This window comes from Bos indicus x Bos taurus, chromosome 26 (genome assembly GCF_003369695.1).
Source record: "Bos indicus x Bos taurus breed Angus x Brahman F1 hybrid chromosome 26, Bos_hybrid_MaternalHap_v2.0, whole genome shotgun sequence".
NCBI lineage: Eukaryota > Metazoa > Chordata > Mammalia > Artiodactyla > Bovidae > Bos > Bos indicus x Bos taurus.
The window spans coordinates 3,590,488-3,610,530 of NC_040101.1; the positions used below are offsets into that span (position 1 = coordinate 3,590,488).

Below are 20,043 nucleotides of genomic sequence, written 5' to 3' on the forward strand. Positions count from 1 at the left end.
GTTTTCTTTTTTTTAAATTCATCATTTAAAGCAAGTGAAACTTTGTCAGGTATGATTTTCTCTAGACAAATTCACATATCATGTGGAATTATTCCTGCAGAAGGGGTGGGGACACAGAAGGCTCTGATGCTGGCTGAGATCACAACAATATGTCTCCTGCCTTCCTATACGGGCTGGTACATGACTGGTGCTCAGCACACAGCTGGTACTCTTGCCCCTTGGGTGATGACTAGTTTTTGTTCTGGGTCTAGTCTCAATGTGTCCTGGGCTTTAAAAGATGGCCCAATTCACAGAGCTAAGACCAGCTCACACAAAGATTGTCTGTGGAGAGACGGGGTCCTGACAATCCAGAGGCCTTGAGCAAGGCCTTTCTCCCCACCTGCACCAGTTCCTGCTGGAACAAGTTACCAAAAATTAGTGACTTAAAACAAGGCAGAGGCCTTTCTCATTAAGCCATCTTGGACGCTGTGGAGGCCTCTGGGAACAGGACTTCCAAAATGACAGATAAGTCTGGAAGGCTGTGGTCCAAGGGCCATTTTTGCTGGTTACAGGTGGGGTCTTTGGAATCAGAGGGAGCACACATCTTTCCTGAAAGCTGAAAGTGTATATGTTCGAGATGAAACTATATTCTGCCTAAGCAAGAGATGTGCTTATGTGTATAGAGCAAAGAACAGCACAGCAACTCCTGGCAGAAAATCCACAAAAGCAGAGCAATCTGGGGAGAGATAATTCATGCTCATGGAAACAGTGGCAGGGTCTGTGCCAAATCCCAAAGTAACCTTCCTGCTAAGGCCATGGGACATAGAATCTGTGTGACGCTATACCCTCCAAGAATTTATATTTATTAAAAATGCTGAAGAATTGATGCTTTCGAGCTATGGTGTTGGAGAAGACTCTTGGGAGTCCCTTGCACAGCAATGAGATCAAATCAGTCAATCCTAAAGGAAATCAACTCTGAATATTCATTGGAAGGACTGATGCTGAAACTGAAGCCACCTGATGCAAAGAGCTGACTCATTAGAAAAGACCCTGATGCTGGGAAAGATTGAGGGCAGGAAGAGAAAGGGATGACAGAGGTAGAGATGGTTGGATGGCATCATTGACTCAAGGGGCATGGGTTTGAGCAAACTCTGGGAGATGGTGAAGGACAGAGGAGCCTGGCATGCTGCAGTCCATAGGGTTGCAAAGACTCAGACACAACTTAGCAACTCTTCTGAAATGAACTGAAATAAATGAAAATGTGGAAAAAAACAAGGCAGATTTATTGTCTGACACCTCTGGAGGTTAGAAACCCAAAATCAATCTCGACTGGCTACAGTCAAGGTGAACAGGCTGGCTCCTTCTGAACCTCAAAAGGAGAAGTCTTCACCTTGCGTTTTCCAGCCTCCAGAAGCTACTACATCCCTCGGCTCACGCCCATCCTCAGTCACTCCAGCCTCTGGGTTCCCGCCTCACCCCTCCTGGTTCTCCTTCTGAGAAGGACCTTGTGATTGCGTGGAGGGCCTGCCTGCGTACTCTGGGATTCACCCCGACCTCCAGGTCTTTAATCCCACCAGCAAAGTTCCATTTACTCTGTAAAGTGACAGATGTATTAATAGGTTCTGGGGAGCAGAATGGGGATGTTTAGGGAGGCCTTTTTCAGGCTCTCACAGACTGTAATAAGAGTAGTGGAATTAAGGGAAGGGACAGGGTAAATTAGTTGTAAGACAGTGATTAGTTGGGTTCAGCCTGAGTTAAGCATCAGTCTAACTCCAGAAAGAGAGAGAGATACAGACACTGGCCAGAGGTTAGTAACTGGCTGCAAACAGGGTGAGATTTCAAATGTAGACCCTCCAGGATAGCTGGGATGGGAGATCTTAGTCATGTTGGGGATGAGTTGGTGGAGACTGTCAAGGTGATTGATTAGGTGCAGAGCAAGGAAGGGCCAGTCCTTCCCGACCACATCTGGGCCCAGCAGAGCCGCACGCCTCCTGCTTTCTGTCTTACAGCCAAGTCTGTGGATCCCTGGCTGGAATCGGACCTTCAGTGAAAGAAGCTGAGGTTTCCTGATATTCTGTCTCTAAGAAGTGTACTTGCTGTAGTTTTTCATAATTATCTGAGCAAAGATCTGTTTCAGGGGGAGGTGGGGTGTGGGAGATGAGCTCATTTAAGATGATTCCCCTAGGTGGCCTTAGAAATAACAGGCACAGCAATAATTGCTTTTGGATTTATTTATATCTCTGAAAATTCCAGCCATTTAAGGCAAATTACAGATAAATTCACAGGTTTTAGATAATTTTTCTAGGTTCATATGGCATTCATATTCTGGGTTCCTTTTACTGAGGCAGGTAGAATTCTAAGATGTTCCCACTCCACCAAATTCCCAACCCCTAGGGCCTAATCTCCCCACCCCCACCCTATGTAACCACCTCCTTGAGTGTAGGCAGGCCCTACGGATGGGACTGGATGCTGCTTCTGTGATTGGAGTACCGGCTTTGGTGAAGCTTCAAGTCCCCAGTCAACTTTGCTTTGAGTGACTTGCAGGGAGATTCTCCCGAGTGACTCAGATGAAAGCCCTTTAAAGAGGGGCCTGGTCCTTCCTGTGGCTTTGAGAAATGTGCCAGAATGTCCCTAAGAAGGTCACTGCCAGATGACGGTGCTCCAGGAACCAAGAATATCCCAAGACTGACAACCAGCAAGAAATTTAGGACCTCAGTCCTCCAACCACAAGGAACAATCCAACAACCGCATGAGCTTGGGAGAGGCACCCAACCTCCATTATCAAACAGACTCTCTGACATCTTAACTGCAACCTGAGACCCTGAGCAGAGACTCCAGCTGAGCTCTGGTTGGATTCCTGACCCATGGCAACTGTGAGCTCATGAATGTGTGTTAAATGGCTAAATCTGTGGTGACTTGTTATGCAACAATAGAAAAATAACACACTGAGGAAATAGTAGGTATGCGGTCACCCTGCACATTTCCAGGCTGGGTGACTTTACTGGACCTGGGAAGACTCATGGCTCTGGATTTAAAGGAGCGTCACATGGGCTGACACCCCCTAGGGTCAGTGAACCTACACGTCTCCATGGACAATCTGAGCAATCCCACAGAAAACCAAATATGACTTGAACTGAAAATGTTCCAGGGTCTCAGGAGTGGCTCTGATGAGATTTTCAGCAGGAAAAACTTTCCATTTTTAATTAATATTGTCTTGATTGCACATTTTTATTCATCATGTCCATGTGTTTTTCTGCCAACGATCAGAAGTACTTTTTATAGGACAAAATCAGTCTTTATTTCATTCAAGCCAGGGGTTTCTTAGTCCCTACACTTATAATAAGATCCCAGATTTCAAAGAAAGCTGGTTATTGATGGCCTAGTTTTTTTTTAGTGTGGTAGCATGTCAATAAATTGGAGAATATTTTAGTTTGTAGATTTCCCCAAGCATTCTGGAGAAATCCTTAGACAATTTGCCATATAAACCGAGTTAATTGCTTTATGGAGTAGAGCTACGTCAACTATTTAGATAGACCATATGACAGACGTTCATAAATACAAGACAGACATATTTGTCAATACAGTGATGTGCAAGATAATTATTTTTATTATGTGAATTTCTGAGTTGAAATCAAGAGAATCTCAGTTGTACTACTGACTGGCACAGCCTTAACTAGTTGTCAGAGGAACGGGAAGGGAATGCTCTGGGTGATTTTCTGATTTTTCTCAGTTCCTCCTCATGCCTGGAATGTAAATCTCAGGGCACCGTAAAATTGAATAAAAAAATGTAAGTTTAAATTATTTTTTTATTTTAAGTCGGGTAGGAGGATAATAGAAAAAGATCATCAAAAACAATGAGAAGAAATAATTGTTAATTTCTACAGTACCTTGAAACAGAAGCCCAAGAGAATAAATGGAATAAAGATACTATTAAAATTTCCTCTTTTATTATATCTTCTCTGCCAGAGTAATTGTTGCTGTGTCCAATATATGCAGGGGACAATTTACTAGCTGTTTTCTATTAGTTTTAACATTAACATACACAGAAATCAAATGAATAGCAAGCTTTCTTTGCTTAATTAAATGACTGACAAGGCATAGTTGTTGCTGGACCGACTCCTGTAGATAATATCGAAAGGCTGGGGAACCAAAGAGAAGTACCATAAGCTATGTGAACTTCCTCCTTTATTAAATGAATATTGATGCAATATTATAGATTATTTTTCAGGCCACTGCATAAGAAGGGGCGCGTGAGTTTTTCTCCTGAAAGAATTATATATTAGTATTCAGATGGAAAAAAATTCTAATATATCATTTACACACAGGATTAAAGGTGTGTGTAGATCCTTTCCTCTGTGAAATCATGCACCCTTCAAGAGGGCTCTTCAGTTTGGACTTTTTAATGGTACCATAGTGTCGAGTGACAAGATACTGGAAATGCCTGGAGACACACTGGCCTGTTCCAAGCACTGAAATACCTCCATAATTTTTCTAGAAATAGTAAATTGGCCTCATTAGGATCTTCATGTATTCAGAGCTGGGTCAGCTCAGAAAGCCATGTACACTAGCTGTGAGAAGCAGTAGCCCCACATAAAAGTAACAATACGTTGCTTTTCTTCTGAGAGCAAGCTAAGTGCTGGTGTCTCTCTGTGTATCTGTCTGTGTCCCCCTACACACATATGTGTATGTGTGCGTGTATATAAATACACACGACATAAGCATGTAATTATTTAGTCCAAGAGCAGCGCTTTGAGGTGAGCACTATTGCTGCTCAGCCGCTCAGCCGTGTTGACTCTTTGCAGCCCCAGGGACTGCAGCCGGCCAGGCCTCCCTTCACCGCCTCCTGGAGTTTGCTCAGGTTCACGTCCACTGAGTCAATGATGCCGTCCACACCTCTCATCCTCTGTCATCCTCTTCTCCTTTTGTTTTCCATCTTTCCTAGCGTCAGGGATGAGGACGTAGAGGCACAGAGGCTGGAAGCCAGAGAACGATGGTTGCAAGCCATGCCTTGAGGCATGTTGAGATGGCATGGGGGTGCTGAGCCTGGATCAGATGACCGATGGGTTTATCCCCTCAGCAGGTACTTACTGAGCCTACTGTATGCCTCACACTCTTGTAGGTATGGGGGACATAGGATAACACGATAAGTATAGTCCTTGCCCTCATGGAGCCAACAACCCATATTAGTTTTAAAGATTTATTCCTTAGTATGATACGACTAATACTAACACCCCAGCCAAACTCAGCAAGTTAATTACATTGCAGGGAGGTTAATTAGGTATCCCAGGAAAATAGATGATTGAGTTATAAGTCAGGCTGGGGAGGCGCTGGGACTTGGTGAAGCAGCCTCTAGTTGAGTGACTGAGTGTTGTGCCTGGGTGGGAGCTGGTGGTGGAGTGGGTGCTGTGCGTGTGGGGTCTGGTTAACGTACGTTTCCCTATGCCTGTTCATGCAAGTTGTGCGCCATCTCTACAGCTCTTTCCTGGTTCTCTGACTTGGAAATGAAAAGCATCGAATAAAACAGGATGGGTATTTATAGGTAAATTGGGGCTTCCCTGGTGACTCAGCTGGTAAAGAATCTGCCTGCAATGCAGGAGACCTGGGTTTGATATCTGGGTCAGGAAGATGCCCTAGAGAAGGAAATGGCAACCCACGTCAGTATTCATGCCTGGAGAATTCCATGAACAGAGGAGCCTGGTGGGCTACACTTCATGGGGTTGCAAAGAGTCAGACACAACTGAATGACTCTCACATAGCTAAATTGACCAGTGTTTATCAGCCAACTGAGTATAACCTCTCCTGCGTGGTTGTTACAGTTTTTGCAACCAGGTTGGGCTCCAATGGGCAGAAGATTCACTGTGTGGCCCCACAAAATTGGGGACCTCCAGGAAGCCACCACACAGGTCAGGCTGGGGGATCCCTAGGCGATCCCTAGACTATCCCACGCTCCACGTTTCATTGGAGCGACTGGTGTGGCATTTTCTGCACTCACCGTGATTTCTCTCCCAATGCCTATCCAGTGGTACCCAAGCAGTCCCCACTGAGACACAGATACTGAAAGGTTTACAGTGGATGTATATAGCATCGCCAACCGCGCACGAACTCCTCAAAAGAGCATTGTGGCCGCAAAGATACAGTAATTCACATTTCCAATATTGCTAATAAAATTTAACAAATGGAAAACCAAAATGTCAACCAAGCAATAATACTGATGGCATTTCTCTTAGGCCGAGTAAAGAAAATCATAGTGACTTTAATTGGTTAGGATAACGAAAGGAAGAGACAGAAAAAAGCCTCCAGGAGCTACAGTGACTCAACTAGAGGGACAGCGAGTATAATTTTACTAAAAGTAGGTGATGATCATGCAACGTGCCTGGGAGAGGAGATGTTTTAGGATGGCGTAATCAATTTGAATTAATTAAGAGGTGATGAATGGTGCCTGCCTATGCAAATGAGGGCAGCCTGAGAGTCCAGCCAATCAAAGTGCAGCTGTGCTTTAGCGGTCCGTGGCCTTGTATTTCAAGGAGTTCCAGGGATAAGGGAAGAGGTGTGATGTTGATGGAGTGCAAAGCACGCTGGGACTTTGTGGGAAACCACATATATTCAGTTCATCAGAAAATATCTTCCTATTTACCCCTGTGATCTGGGACGGAAACCCCAGGCCTCTGGAGCTCTCGTTCACCCATTTTCCAGATAGAAAGCTCCAGTCTACCAACGGAATCTGCTGGGCTTTCCGGAACGTGATTTCAGATTTTCGGATGGTCCCTCTGCCACACCAGCCCTGTGACATGCTTGAGAGAGCACGCTCATAATGATTCGGGTAATCTCTCTGAATAATACTCGCATTGCAGTTTGTCACGATCCAATTCGATGCAGCCAGCATTTCCCTTGTGGGTGATATTCCCTTAAAACTTTAAGCCCCATTGAGGGCCAGCATTCACAGCCAAGAAAATTGTGGATTTTTTTTTTCAAAAAAGAAATGAAAACATAAGTTAGGTCGCATGAACATAACGCTTAACAGACAAAAGCAGCATGTGGGATACACTCTCTCAGATGTTTCCTAATGTCCAGAGGCCCCATGAGAGGTTCACCAACAGCCGGGTCATGGGCTGCAGCTACTGTGGTGTGGACACCGTTTCAACCAGGGAAGGCACTGATGATGGTGGGAAAAAAAAAATTTATTGTGCTGGGTGTTACTGGCTCCAGGCTCTTCCATCATCCTAAACTCAACCTAACACCAGCTACAGACGAGGTTACCTTCGAAACAATCTTTTCCCCAGCCCTTTTGTCTATGACGTGTCCGAGAGGTTGCTGTTATGTGATAATTCAAGGCTTTTTCTTTTTGTATTTACAGTGATGTTGCTGAAAGTCAAAACACAAATAAAATGGGAGTATTTCCAAATGCCTTGCGTTCGGTCCGTGTTTTGTACATTGTCTATCACATTAAGAAAGGTTAATTCCCTATTAAATGTAATGAGAAGCACAACATGGGGCTTGTCACGCTGACACGGGGGGGTGATGCTACGACGCCGCTCAGCAGGAAGCCTTGTTATATTTTTCATACGTTAGTGGATGTCTATTTAGAATTGATCAAACCTTTGCTTCCGAAACATATATGCCAACACCTCTGCAACACACCATAAACTAGACTCTCAGAAAATAATAATGATGCTTATCAGTCACTCGCCTTGAGTTTGCTTGTGAAAAACCTCCAGCTAGTGGGCTGTTGGAGCTCTTAAAACATAGATCTTTTTGCTGTACTGATAATTCACTCACAGCTTGAGATTGATGACTATGTGAAGTCCATAAAAGATGTTACCACTATATTTTGTTCTTATGATTTATTTTATCATGTTGTCAAGGTTTGCAGAAAACAAGAAACAAATCAATGAATGTCATGCTTAAATATTAAAGAAGGCTGTAATACACATTTTTATTCAGATGCCTTATTCAATCTTGTGGCTCAGAAAAGAGCAGTGGCAACGAAGCTTTTATTTGAATTACTTTTGGAAAAATTAATTTAGGAGGACTGTTGAATTGTGAGTGGCAAAAGGGAGCTAACCTTATTTGCTTAAATAGGAATATATGGTCGCAAGACTTCTTGGAAAAGCAGTTCTAACAAACCACAGGGAAATGGATGGATTTTAAAGCGTCAAGCACTTCGGCTCCAGTATACTTAGCAAGTTCAAGCCTGCGGCGTGAACAGAAGGGTGTTTGGAAAGGAGCAAAGGATGAGACACTGCTTTGGGGATGGGGGATGGGTGCTTTGTGCCTTGCTTTTGAAACGAATCATTTCCTTCATCATTATATGAAATCAAGATCACCATCTATTCTGAGGGCAGGCAGCCTGTAAGCTTGGTATATTCCAGAGTTGTTGGCCTTTCCCACACCTCATTAGATAGCAAGCAGAGAAGAACAGCTAAATCTTGCTTGATTTTTCTGAATTGGACTGGCTTTGTGAAAAGGGGACCTACCTGAGCTGGTGCTGTCAACTGCATAGACAAACGGTCCTCAGAGTTGGAGGCTGCATTTCTAGAGCCTGAAAAAAAATATGTATATATTCTGAACTCTGATTTAAAAAAAAAAAAACAGAAAAGAAGGCAAAAAGAAGTTCAGAAGACCCTGTGTCAAAAATGAATCTATGGGGTCATTTCCCCGAATCAGTTAGCTTCAGCCTAATCCCCTTCTGGAAACTCAGGTCTGAGCTGGTTAAAGGGATGAACAGACCCCATGACTGCCCGACACTTTGAGGTCCTGAATGCCTTTGGATTATCAAAGAAAAAGTAATTAGATTCTGCATCCTTTCATGGTTAACTGTATTTTATTGTATTTCATTATATTCTTGTTTCTTGAAAATTAGCGATCGACGCAAGGTATATATGGCAATTCCAGACTAACATGAATATTCAATTAACCACAAGACCTCGCTCTTTGACCATTTCGAATAAACTGGAGTTTATTTGAATTTAGAAAACAGATAAATTAGGAGGTGATCATTTGCATTACAATAGGATTCTTCATTTCTAAGGGAGGATTCCTTGTGGGATTCTTTTAAATAGAAAGCTCTCCAAGTACTTTGAAAAATATAATTTGATTTTTAAAAATTCTCTTCTCATGCAGTTGCTCAGGACCATGCCTATTGTATGAAACGAGAGGCATATCTATTTAATTTGGTAATGAGAGGGCTTCGTTGCAAATATTTTGGCCTTAAAAAAATTCAGACGTGATAGCGGGAAATTCACGCTCAGATTTCAGACTTAGGTTCCACTGCATCACCATGTTCTCTCTCCCTGGGTCAGCCCAAATGCAGATTCAATGCCATCCATGCACCTTCAACCACCCCTCACTCTGCCTGAGCCTGGACTGGAGGAGATGCTCTGGGAGGCAGACACAAGGCCTCATCCCTGGACAGCGGGTGCATCAAGAAAGGAGCCAGAGCAGAGGGCACAGGGCTGAGCTTCTGGAGCCTCCAGGGTCACTCAGGATGCCTTAATGTTTTATCACAACAGTTTCACAGGAATGGGAAAGGGCCCAGTCAGAATCCCACAGAACTGCCCTTGGCTACAGGCAGGGGTGTGTGTGTGTGTGTGTGTGTGTGTATGAGACCTGGGGGCTGCTCTGGTGCTGAAGACGACAAAGCATGGATTCTGAGTGGTGAGGAGGTTCTCAGATGGATGGGCAGCCCTGGAGCCACAGGAAGGAAGTCCGTCCTCCACTCGGAAAACCCTGGTGGACAAAGCTCCTGGGGAGGCCCGAGCAGCTGCTTATAAGCCTACCGCTTCTCATGGTTCTCTCTGGGGTCCTGGACCACCGCTCAGCATCTCTCCGTCTGGGGCCCCAGTTGGCACAGGAGGCTCGGCCTGAATGAAACTCAAAGGTGAACACCTTTCCTTCCTGCTGCATTTCTCAGGCCGCAGAAACAGGTCTAATGGCAAAGAGGGTTGTGAGTCAGGAAAGAGGAGAGACTCCAAGTGAGCAATGTTCAGAAGGTTCAGCGATATCCTGAGGAAAGGCGCTCCCTTCTCTCACGCGCCTGGGGAGTCTCCACAAAGGAGCCGCCCCTGCGCGATGCAGAGTCGCATCGGGAGCATCTCCTGCATTGAGGACTTGGCAGGGAGCATTTTCGAAAAGGCTGAGGGGGTAGATCATGGCTTCCCTGATGGCTTAGGGAGTAAAGAATCCACTTGCTGTGCAGGAGCCACAGAGATGCAGGTTCCATTTTTGCATACAGAAGATCCCCTGGAGGAGGAAATGGCAACCTATTTTGGTATTCCTGCCTGGGAAATCCCATGGACAGAGGAGACTGGCAGGCTGCAGCCCATAGAGTTGCAAAGAGTTGGACGAGACTGGCTGACTGAGCCCGTACCTCCAGGAAGTGGGGGAAGCAGTCTGATCAAACAGTTGTTCTGTGACGGGAGTGTTTCGTTCTCTTCCCTTTTCTTATAGGTATTTGCATATATGCTAGCAAAGCTTGTCAGCACAAATAGATTTCTTAACTGGAGGAATCTGAGGTGCAGTAGATTTTTTCTATGTCTAATTTTCAGGGTGGCAGAGCCTTCTGAATCCTGATGGTTTGGCCCGCCTCCTGGAGTTTCCGTGAAGCCTCTTCTTGCCCACCCCCAGCTGCCTTAGCACTTCTACCCTCTTCCTTGTTGCTCTGTTGTCCGGGGGCTTGGGTCATCCCTAGGGGACCTCAGGGTCACCACCTGGACAGGAGATTCACTTCTTGAGGGTGAAACATGAGAAGGCACCAGCATTTCTCTTCCACTGAAATAGCAGGGAGGCCCTGGTCAGACGTAGATGCCTTTCTAGATGATGAGCTCTCGGAGGGAGTGAGGCAGTCCTCCTTGTTTCTTCAGAAGCTCCATCACTTACCAGCTGGGGCTGTGGGGTTGAGCGTGTGCTGTCTTGGACTGGAAGCTCCCAGCATAAGTCCCTGTTCTCATTCAGCTTCAGCCAGTGTCCTCGCTGCCCAGGATCCCACCTGAAACTCACTTTCCTTCCTGTTCTGTGACCCCAGCTGAGGCAGTGAGAAACCGCTTTTAGATTCCAACAGGATGGACCTGACTTCTGTCGGGGTAGCTCTTGACTATTTTGAATGAGAAGCATCAAAACATTGTTCTGAACTTACAGAAATAGACGTTGGGTACTTTCCGCCCCTTCATAGAATGGGAGATGGTGTTAGTCCTTTCCTGGGACCCCTAGGTCCAAGACTGAGACCATTAGGTGGACGGCAGTGTCAGTCTATTTGCTGGCACTACAGTCCTCGAAATGGTTAATAAATCTGAGCGTCCAGATCAAGCTCACTAGGAAAGGGAGTGGAGGAACTCGTTTCCTCCCATTGGCACATCCACCGGCCCCTGCGGTGATGCTGAGACCCAGACCTGTCTGGGAGCTTGTACCTGATGCCCAGGTTCCCATGGAGATGGCCTCTGACTGGGGTATGCCTCCTGCACTCAGGGCCCATGAAGGACCAAGGACACACTCAGCCTAGGGGCCGCCACCTGTCCTTCAGTTTCCTGTGATGAGCTCATGACTTTAGGAATAACGTGAATTCATTCTGTTGTCCTTTAGTTGATAAGTCATGTCTGACTCTTCTGAGACTGTGGTGGACTGTAGCCCGCCAGGCTCCTCCATCCATGGGATTTCCCAGGCAAGAATACTGGAGTGGGTTGCCATTTCCTACTCCAGAGGATCTTCCTGACCCAGGAATCCAATCCGCATCTCCTGTATTGCAGGAGAACTGTTTATCATTGAGCCTACAGGGAAGTCTGAAATTCACTCTCCACTTTATTAAAAAATAATTTGTGGGCTTCATGCAGTGGGTAATGAGTCAAGGTCAGAGTATTAGGAGCCCAGGTGGAGGCTTAGGGACCCAGGGCTCCCTCTCCATGTACAGCATCACACTGCCCCCTTGGAGGGGGCTCCCAGAAAATCCAGGGATTTGGGTGGGAGACCACAGGATTCAAGTGGGCATGGCCAGAGAGCACGTTTAGGCCAAGAGGGCGCGGTTGTCTCCTGAGCCCACCGAGTTGCGGCTTTGCTCTGTCACTCTGGCCCCGGCCCGCTTCTCTGGAAGAAAGCTTCTCTCACTTCTTTCCCCTTCTGCCCTACTTTGGTCGGCCTCTGCACCTGTCTCCCTGGGTGGTTATTGAAAGTTGCCCACTAAGAATTTCTAGAACCTTTGTCCTCTCCACAGCCACAGGGCAGCTCAGGTGTGGCACCTGCTCTCAGCACCTTTTTTTCCGGAGCCCCAGCCTTGCGGATTCAGACTTCTGGCCTGGGGTCAGTAAACTTCCTGCCCAAGCCTTTATGAGACCCTGTGTGTCCCGGGGCATTTCTCTAGAAACACCCTTGTACACATCTGGAGACCTCGTGCTCACACGTGCACATGTGTGCACACCCAGCCACACCTGAAGACTAACTAGACATGCACTGCATGCATGCACGCAACTGCACACACACACACATGCACACCATTGCTGTTACCTTGCACACACACGTGCACACCATTGCTGTGCACCTTGCACACACACACACATGCACACCTTGCTCACACACGTGCACACAGTTGTTGGTGTGCCTTGCATATACACACACATACCATGCCCTCACTCCCGTCACCGCCTAGAGCCCTGGGTTCTCCCGTGGCTGCAGTTTCCAGGTGTACGGTGGGGAGAACGACTCCAGGAAGCACCCTTCTGTAAACGTGCCCAAGACGTCACTCTGTGGCTGCCACACGGCCCTGTGTCCCAGCTGCTGGAGGTGACACAGAGGCAGGTGCCTCCAGGTTGCAGTCTGAGCACAAGTCCCAGGGTTACTCTGAGCAAACGGTTTCAGGTCTCCCCTGGATGGAAGCCCTCTAAAACAAGAGCTGGAATGTTTTCTTCCCTGATTGGACTTCCAGCCAAACAGGCTCTGTGTCCTTCTCAGCTGTTTCAGATGTAATAGTTTTAATAGTTGGTTAGAGGGAAAAAAATGGCCTGGCGTCGGCAACCTGGAGAGGGGGGAGGCGTGCAGCGAGAAGCCTTGGCTAGCGTGTGGGTGGGGCATCATGTCACCACACAGTCCCCAGAACAGGTCAGGGATGGGCTGCACCTCCCTTCCTGAGCTCCCACCACACCCGGTTAGCACTGCCCCGCATGCCGCAGCCCGTCCTGATGAGAGTCCCGCTCCAGCACCACCTGTGTGACTCAGCACCGTCCTCAGAGCCCAGGTGAGGACACGGGCAGGACAGGTGGCCTCGGCCACTCGGAATGACGGGTCCGCTGGCTTGTGGTCAGTTAGGCCATTTTGGGGTCCCCCGCCTTCCCCAAGGCCCCGGACCCAGCGGGGAGCAAGGGCAGGTTCTCTCCTTCTGAAGTAGAGTTTCCTCCGCGGCCACGTCACCAGTTGGAGAAGCTTCCCTGGACAACCAGGAGGGCTGGGCACCCTGCCTTCCTCTCCAAGTGTCTGTACATTAATCATCCTAAAATATTACATTCATGAGGTTTTAGGGATGCTCTGCAGAGAGGAGGCATCTCTGAGCAGTGTGTTTGGGGGGAGGTGGAGAGACCATTCCAGGCAGCGTCTAATCCTGGCAAAGCAGAGACTGCCCTCCGCCCCCGTGTGACCGTGGCTGTTTCATTCCCTGTGGGCGTCTCTTGCTGCTTTGTGATGAGTGATTCCAGGGGACGGGGACCTGAGACACCCTGAGCACATCTAGACCAATCTGGCTGACTTTTCTTTCAAAGGTGCATCTCGGTTTTCCCTGGCTCCTTCCAAGCACCCGTTAGGGTTGGGGGGTGGGTTCCTTTCATGCGGGCAACACAGGAAAGATTTGTGGCTTCCACGGTTTTGAGCTCTGCCTCCCTTCCTCACAAAAGCAGAGACAAAAGCTGTGGAGCTTGTCCTGGATGGCAAGCCTCACTCTCCTGTCTTAGGAGGAGGCCTGAGCCACCTTCAAGGAGCCGTGTGCGTCGGGAAGCAGGTGGACCGGCTGTAGGTGGGCCCAGGATGAAAGAACGGAGTCTCTGGAGCCCTGGTCTCTGCACACCCTTCTCGGCCAGTCTCTTCCAGGTCCCTCTGGTCTAGCTCCAGAGCCTGCTTCTCAGAACACAATTCTGAGCAAGTTGCTTCCAGGCGGAAACTCTCAGAAGCTCCTGAGGCTGGAGTGTCAGCCCCGCACTCCTCAGCTTTGAGCAGAGAATTTTCATGGTCTGGCTCCGCCTGCCAGTCCTGACTCATCCCCCTGGTGGTGGGTGAATGGTGGCCTCAGAAACAGGGTCCACTCCCTGACTCAGGAGCCTCTGAAGGTTACCTTATTTGGAAAAACAGGTCGTTCCTGATGTGATTAAATCAAGGATCTTGTGATGAGATCGCCTGGACTTAGCGTGGATTCTGTAGCCCATCACTGCTGTCCTGTTAAGAGAAACTCGAGGAGGAGGGGCCAGGCCACTGGAGGATGGCGGAGCCGGGTGATGGGGCCATAAGCCATGGAGAGCTGGCAGCCACAGACCCGGAAGGGCAAAGGGGGTTTCTCCACCACAGTCTTGGAGGGAGCACAGCCGTGCTGGTACTTGGATTTCAGACTTCCCACTTCCAGAACCATGAGAGAATAATTCATGCTTCCTTAAGCACTCCTCTGTTTGGGGTCATCTGTTACAGCAGTCACAGGAAATTAATACCCACCCCAGCTGCTCTTCCTCCCAGGGCTCACTGTTTCTTCCCCTGGGTGTGCTTTTGCTCAATCCCTTTCCTCAGCTGGGCAGACCCAGCCAACCTTTACTGACCCTTCTAATCCCCACCACAGAGCACATTGCCACCTCCCCACCCTGTGCGGGGCCTGTGACCCCCTGTGGCAGGTCTGCCTCCAGTCATCTCTTTATCCCCAGAGATGGTGAGAACTCCAGCCCAGGTCCGGGGATGGAGGTGGTGAGCAGCACCCCAAATATTTATCGAATTAGTCCTAATTAAACCTGCTCGTGTTACAGGCAGCAGAAGAGTGAAAAGGAAGGGAGGGTTTTACTGATAACAAGTCACCTCTACGTACCATCATCCTTCAGAAAGCACTGAGTTCACGTCTACCTCTTGATTCAAAACCAGCTGACCTGAACCACATTGCAGCTACTGACTCAGGCACTGAGGAGTCAGAGATGAAAACAAGAGGCTTCTTCTCTCCAGAAACTCCTAGTCCAGGACCAGATTGACCTGTGAGCAAATATCACCATGATTGACCACCTCTGGACTACTCACATGACAGGCACCTTTAATTGGGCCCAGAGTTAGTGAATAGAAATACAGCAGGCCCAGTTAAATTGAATTTCAGATAAACAAAAATTTTTTTTAAGTATAAGTAGGTCCCACACAGTATTTGGAGCCTACTCACCTTAAAGAGCTCGCCCTGTGTATCTGAAAGTCTGTCTTAGGTGCGCGCGCTGTATTTCCTGGCAGCCCCAGAATTAGCTGTCATAGCAGTTCTGCCAAGTAGGTGGTAATAGGATCTTCAGGTTACAGATAAGAAAACAGAAGATGAAGAGGCTGAGCCATTTCATTTTTCCATCCAATTAAAAGCCATTAAGTCCTTGAAGGGGTTATAACAGACTCGCGTGGGCATGAGCCCGGGGCCTGAGGGCAGCTGGGCCTTTCTCAGAGGGTCTGGGACAGAGGCTCTCTACCAGAAGCTAAGGAAATCTGCCTTTAGGTAGAACTGGGGAGGGCTTTCTGCCGGGGAGCTGGCGCTGAGGAGGGAAAACGGAGGGGCAGTTAGTCTGAAGGACAGCCTGTGCCGGCTGGAGAAGGCAGGCCTGATTCCGAGGTGTCTGTCCCGGTGAGGCGCCATGCACACCTTGGGTCTGTCCTTTGAAGACATGGATCTCGTGGCCTGTGGTCCACCAGCTGGCCTTGGTAATCCCCCAGAGGCTTCAGCCCTGTACTCAGCAGCCCTTGAACTGTGCCTGACAGCATGTTGAAAACGTTCTTGACCAGCAAACCTTTCTGTCCCTCCCACCGCCTTGCTCTACAAGTGGGTAGCTTGCAGAACAAGCTACAAGGTGGCTAGCCGTGTTGGCCAAGCTGGGGCAGGTGGGGAGCGGCCACCCCAGGAGGTAGGAGCAGCCTCCCTGTTGGCACTTTGAGCTCCATCTATCACTGCAGGAATCACCATGTCCCGGCTGCTCAGGCGCTCCCATGGCTCATCGCCCTCGGGTGATTAGAAGCCCCAGGTCAGTACCTGGTAAAAGTATGTTCTCAGTCAATGCTGAGCAGGAGCTGGCCAGGACACCCACCTGACGCCCGTTTATTTTCCTGCTCACGGACCTTGTTGAGAAGGGCTTAGGCAGTAACCTTCCTGATCATGCCTGCCTCCTGAGCCGCCCTCCCCTCCACCCCAGTCGCAGTCCAGTTGGCCTGGACCACCTGGGTGCTGGAGGACTGCCCCCTCGCCCCCCTTGGGGATGTGCCGAGGTTTTCCCGGGGCTGCCGTTGCCATCACTAAGAGGTGGGTCAAGACGAGGACGTGCAAAGACTCGGGCAGAATGAGTTTTCTGATGGCCAAGGGGGTCGGGCCCGAGAGCGCTCGATCAATGCGTCTGATTTGAGATCTGAAAGGCTTTGTCAGGACTGGGGGAGCGAGGAGGACCAGGCCAGGTGGGGAGCAGGTGAGGGGATGTGGATCGATTGGCCTTGGAAGCAGGTTAATTCCTGTAGCTGAGGTGCGTGACGGTTGTGTGGTCTCAGAAATAAGCAGGCAGCAGCCTCCGCTGTGGGTCCCGCCGAGAGGACGGGCCTGGGAGGGACTGTGCGAGCTCCCCTCACCCACCGAGTGGGCAGTGGGGCTCTCTGTCCTCCTAAAGGAGAATCTGGACGTTTTACAAACAGGCCGATGGAGCCTCATAGACGGGGAGGAAAGTAACTGGGAAAGCAGTACCAACCTGTTCTCCCTCTTCACCTGGTGAACCCAGGACCCGCCACTCACCATCCCGGTAGTTGACCGGATGCCCTCTGAAAGGAATTCTCCTGTTCTGGCTCTTTCTTATCCACAGCACACGGGTAAGGACCGGGGCTTCCTCCACAACCATTTCCACCACGTGAGCGTTGCCAGACCCAGCCCTGTCTGCGGGTCCCACCAGGTGGGGCCCCTTGAGGAGGCTCAGGCTGGGTCAGCCCCTCTCCCGATAGCAGGGGTGGGATGTGAGGGGCCTGGGACCCACTGGGGCCAGCATCACGAAGGCCCAGGTCAGGGGGAGGGTGGAGATGGCCCAGGTGTCCTGGCCTGTCTCCCTGCCTGGCTGGCATCACCGCCTGGCCATCACTGCCCACCTGGCCTTCTGGTAGCACTTTGGGCAGCCCTGGGCAGCCTGTAGCCAGGCCAGGCTGAGGACCACAGAAGCACCCTGTGAGTGCTGTCTTCCTGGCCCAGGTCACACCCCAGGTTTTTTTTTTTTTCCTGGAGAAGAACCAACATTTCCAGCTTTTGAAACAGATTGGTTTTCATGTCTTATGCAAATGGGGACTTTGAAACCGCAGACTGGGAGAGGTCTCAGGTTGGAAGAACCCATAGAAACCTTTGGCCCAGAGACGGTGAGTGTCCTGCCTCAGTCGGAACCACGTCCAGGCAATTCCGTCCAGACTAACAGAGTAAAGCGGTCAGAGCAGGGCACGTGCACCTCTAGCTCGCCACCAACCGGCTGTTCCGATTCGGCAGATCACCAAAGCATTCCATGGCCAGTCCTCATCCATGGGTCCGTGGCGGGGTGGGGTGGATGCCAGCATCTCCTTCTGGGGGTTGCTTTAAGACAATTCTGGTCAGATGCTGGGAGGGGGCCAGCACAGAGCAGGTGCTCAGCAGATGTTTGCCGATCTTGAGATTCTATGGCGTTGAGTCTGTGTCACCAGAGAAGCAGTTGATGGGCGAGGCATTATTGTTTGTGATCTGCCTGGTAAAGAGCTAGCACAATTTTTTTAACCTAACATCTTAAATTTCTGGTAGCCAGCACAGGACAGTGGACACTGTTGCCTTCCTGTCCTCTTCCACACTCAGACATGGCACACAGTTGAACTACGACCTGGCAGGCAGGGCGATGACTCAGGCTGGACAGGGGTCTCATTTCATCCATTCGATAGCTGTGTGACTTGGGGCGAGTCACACCCTCTCTGTGTTTCATCCTCACCCATGAGATGAAGACTGGAATGATCACTTCCTCCCAGCCAATGTGAGATTGAGTAAGCTGATGTGTGGGTCTTGAAACGTCCTGGGTACGTGGTAAATACTTAGATAGGTTATCATCAGTTAACAGATATCATCAGTGCTTGCTAGTGCTTGGGGGTTGGGGGAGGGCTGAGGAGGCCGCACGGGGGCTCTTAGGGCAGTGCTGTAGGACTCTAATGGTAGATGCACGGCATCAGGCATTTGTCCAAACCCACAGAAAAGCAGAGACATTCCTTTGCCAACAAAGGTCCATCTAGTCAAAGCTATAGTTTTTCCAGTGGTCATGTATGGATGTGAGAGTTGGACTATAAAGAAAGCTGAGCACTGAAGAATTGGTGCTTTTGAACTGTGGTGTTGGAGAAGACTCTTGAGAGTCCCTTGGACTGCAAGGAGATCCAACCAGTCCATTCTGAAGGAAACCAGTCCTGAATATTCATGGGAAGGACTGATGCTGAAGCTGAAACTCCAGTACTTTGGCCACCTGATGCAAAGAGCTGACTCATTAGAAAAGACCCTGATGCTGGGAAAGATTGAAGGTGGGAGGAGAAGGGGACGACAGAGGATGAGATGGTTAGATGGCATCACCGAGTCGATGGACATGAGTTTGAGCAAGCTCTGCGACTTGGTGATGAACAGGGAGGCCTGGCATGCTGCAGTCCATGGGGTTGCAAAGAGTCGGACGCGAATGAGCGACTGAACTGAACTGAACTGGATAGACAAACAACGCAGTGACTGTAATGTAAGCTGTGGACTGTGGTGAATAACAATGGATAAATATTGAATCATTGGAAGCTGGGGAGCTGGGATAAGAGAGCATAGGGGAACTCTGTAGTTTCTGCTCACCTTGTCTGTAAGTAAAGCCTAAAAATGCTCCAAGAAACCATATCCATTCACAGAAGACAATCAGTAATCCATGTATCAGGATGTTGCGTTGTTTGACCTGGGGATCCTCCTGGCCTCACGTGGTGATCACTCTCTTTATTTCCCTTTTTTTCCCCACCAGATAAGCTTTTATTTATTCTTTTACAGAGAATTCCTCACATGGTGGTCACTCTATTTCCTTTTTTTTTTTTTTACCAGATATGCTTTTATTTATTTTTTTACAGAGAATCCCTAGTTACAAACTTATTATTTTTTTTAATTGGAGGTAATTGCTCCATGACATTGTGCTTCCTCTCTGCTCCCTCCCCGCCTCATCCTTCTTGGTTCCCACGAGATGCACACCACAGCCCAGCTGTCCGCTCTTTCGAGTTCCTGCCCGGGCTGGCCCTGGCTGGATATTGGATGGGCAAGGAGCCGTGGCACTTGTGGGCTGTGCTGGGGAAGCTGGAGATGCTCCTGGGCTCCTCCGGCCCCTCCTGCCCCCTCCCTGCTGTGTCCTCACTCCAGCTATCCCCTCGAGGCGGCGGCCCGTCCCTCAGCGGCCCACCCTCAGTGGGGAGGATATCCGGCATGCCCGCTTATCTGCCCTGGGGCTGCCAGCTCCGGACTGGTGCCGGGGGGTCTGCCTCCCCGCTCAGATCTGCTGCCTGAGTCATCGGGGCCAAGGCCGTATCAGGAAGACTTACTGCAGCCGAGAGGGGAATGTGCAGCAAGGAAAACGGGCCTCTCCAAGGTGTCGCCTCATCCGCAGTGACTTCAGTTGGGCAGGTATTAATATCAGGCTGCACTTGTCCCCCTTCCTTCGGCAATTTCTCTCCAGCAAAGCTACACAGCCTGTCAGCTCTCACGGAGAACTTTTGCTAGTTTGTTTTGTTTTACATTGTTCTCATCTTTGCATGGAGAAGGCGATGGCACCCACTCCAGTACTCCACCTGGAAAATCCCATGGACGGAGGAGCCTGGTAGGCTGCAGTCCATGGGGTGGCGAAGGTCGGA

At 49.2% G+C, this 20,043-nt stretch overlaps 1 pseudogene; it reads left to right on the top strand.

Moving 5' to 3' along the window:
• The first annotated feature begins 497 nt into the window (after window positions 1-497).
• LOC113884169 lies at window positions 498-848 on the top strand (annotated as a pseudogene).
• Window positions 849-20,043: the final 19,195 nt, after the last annotated feature.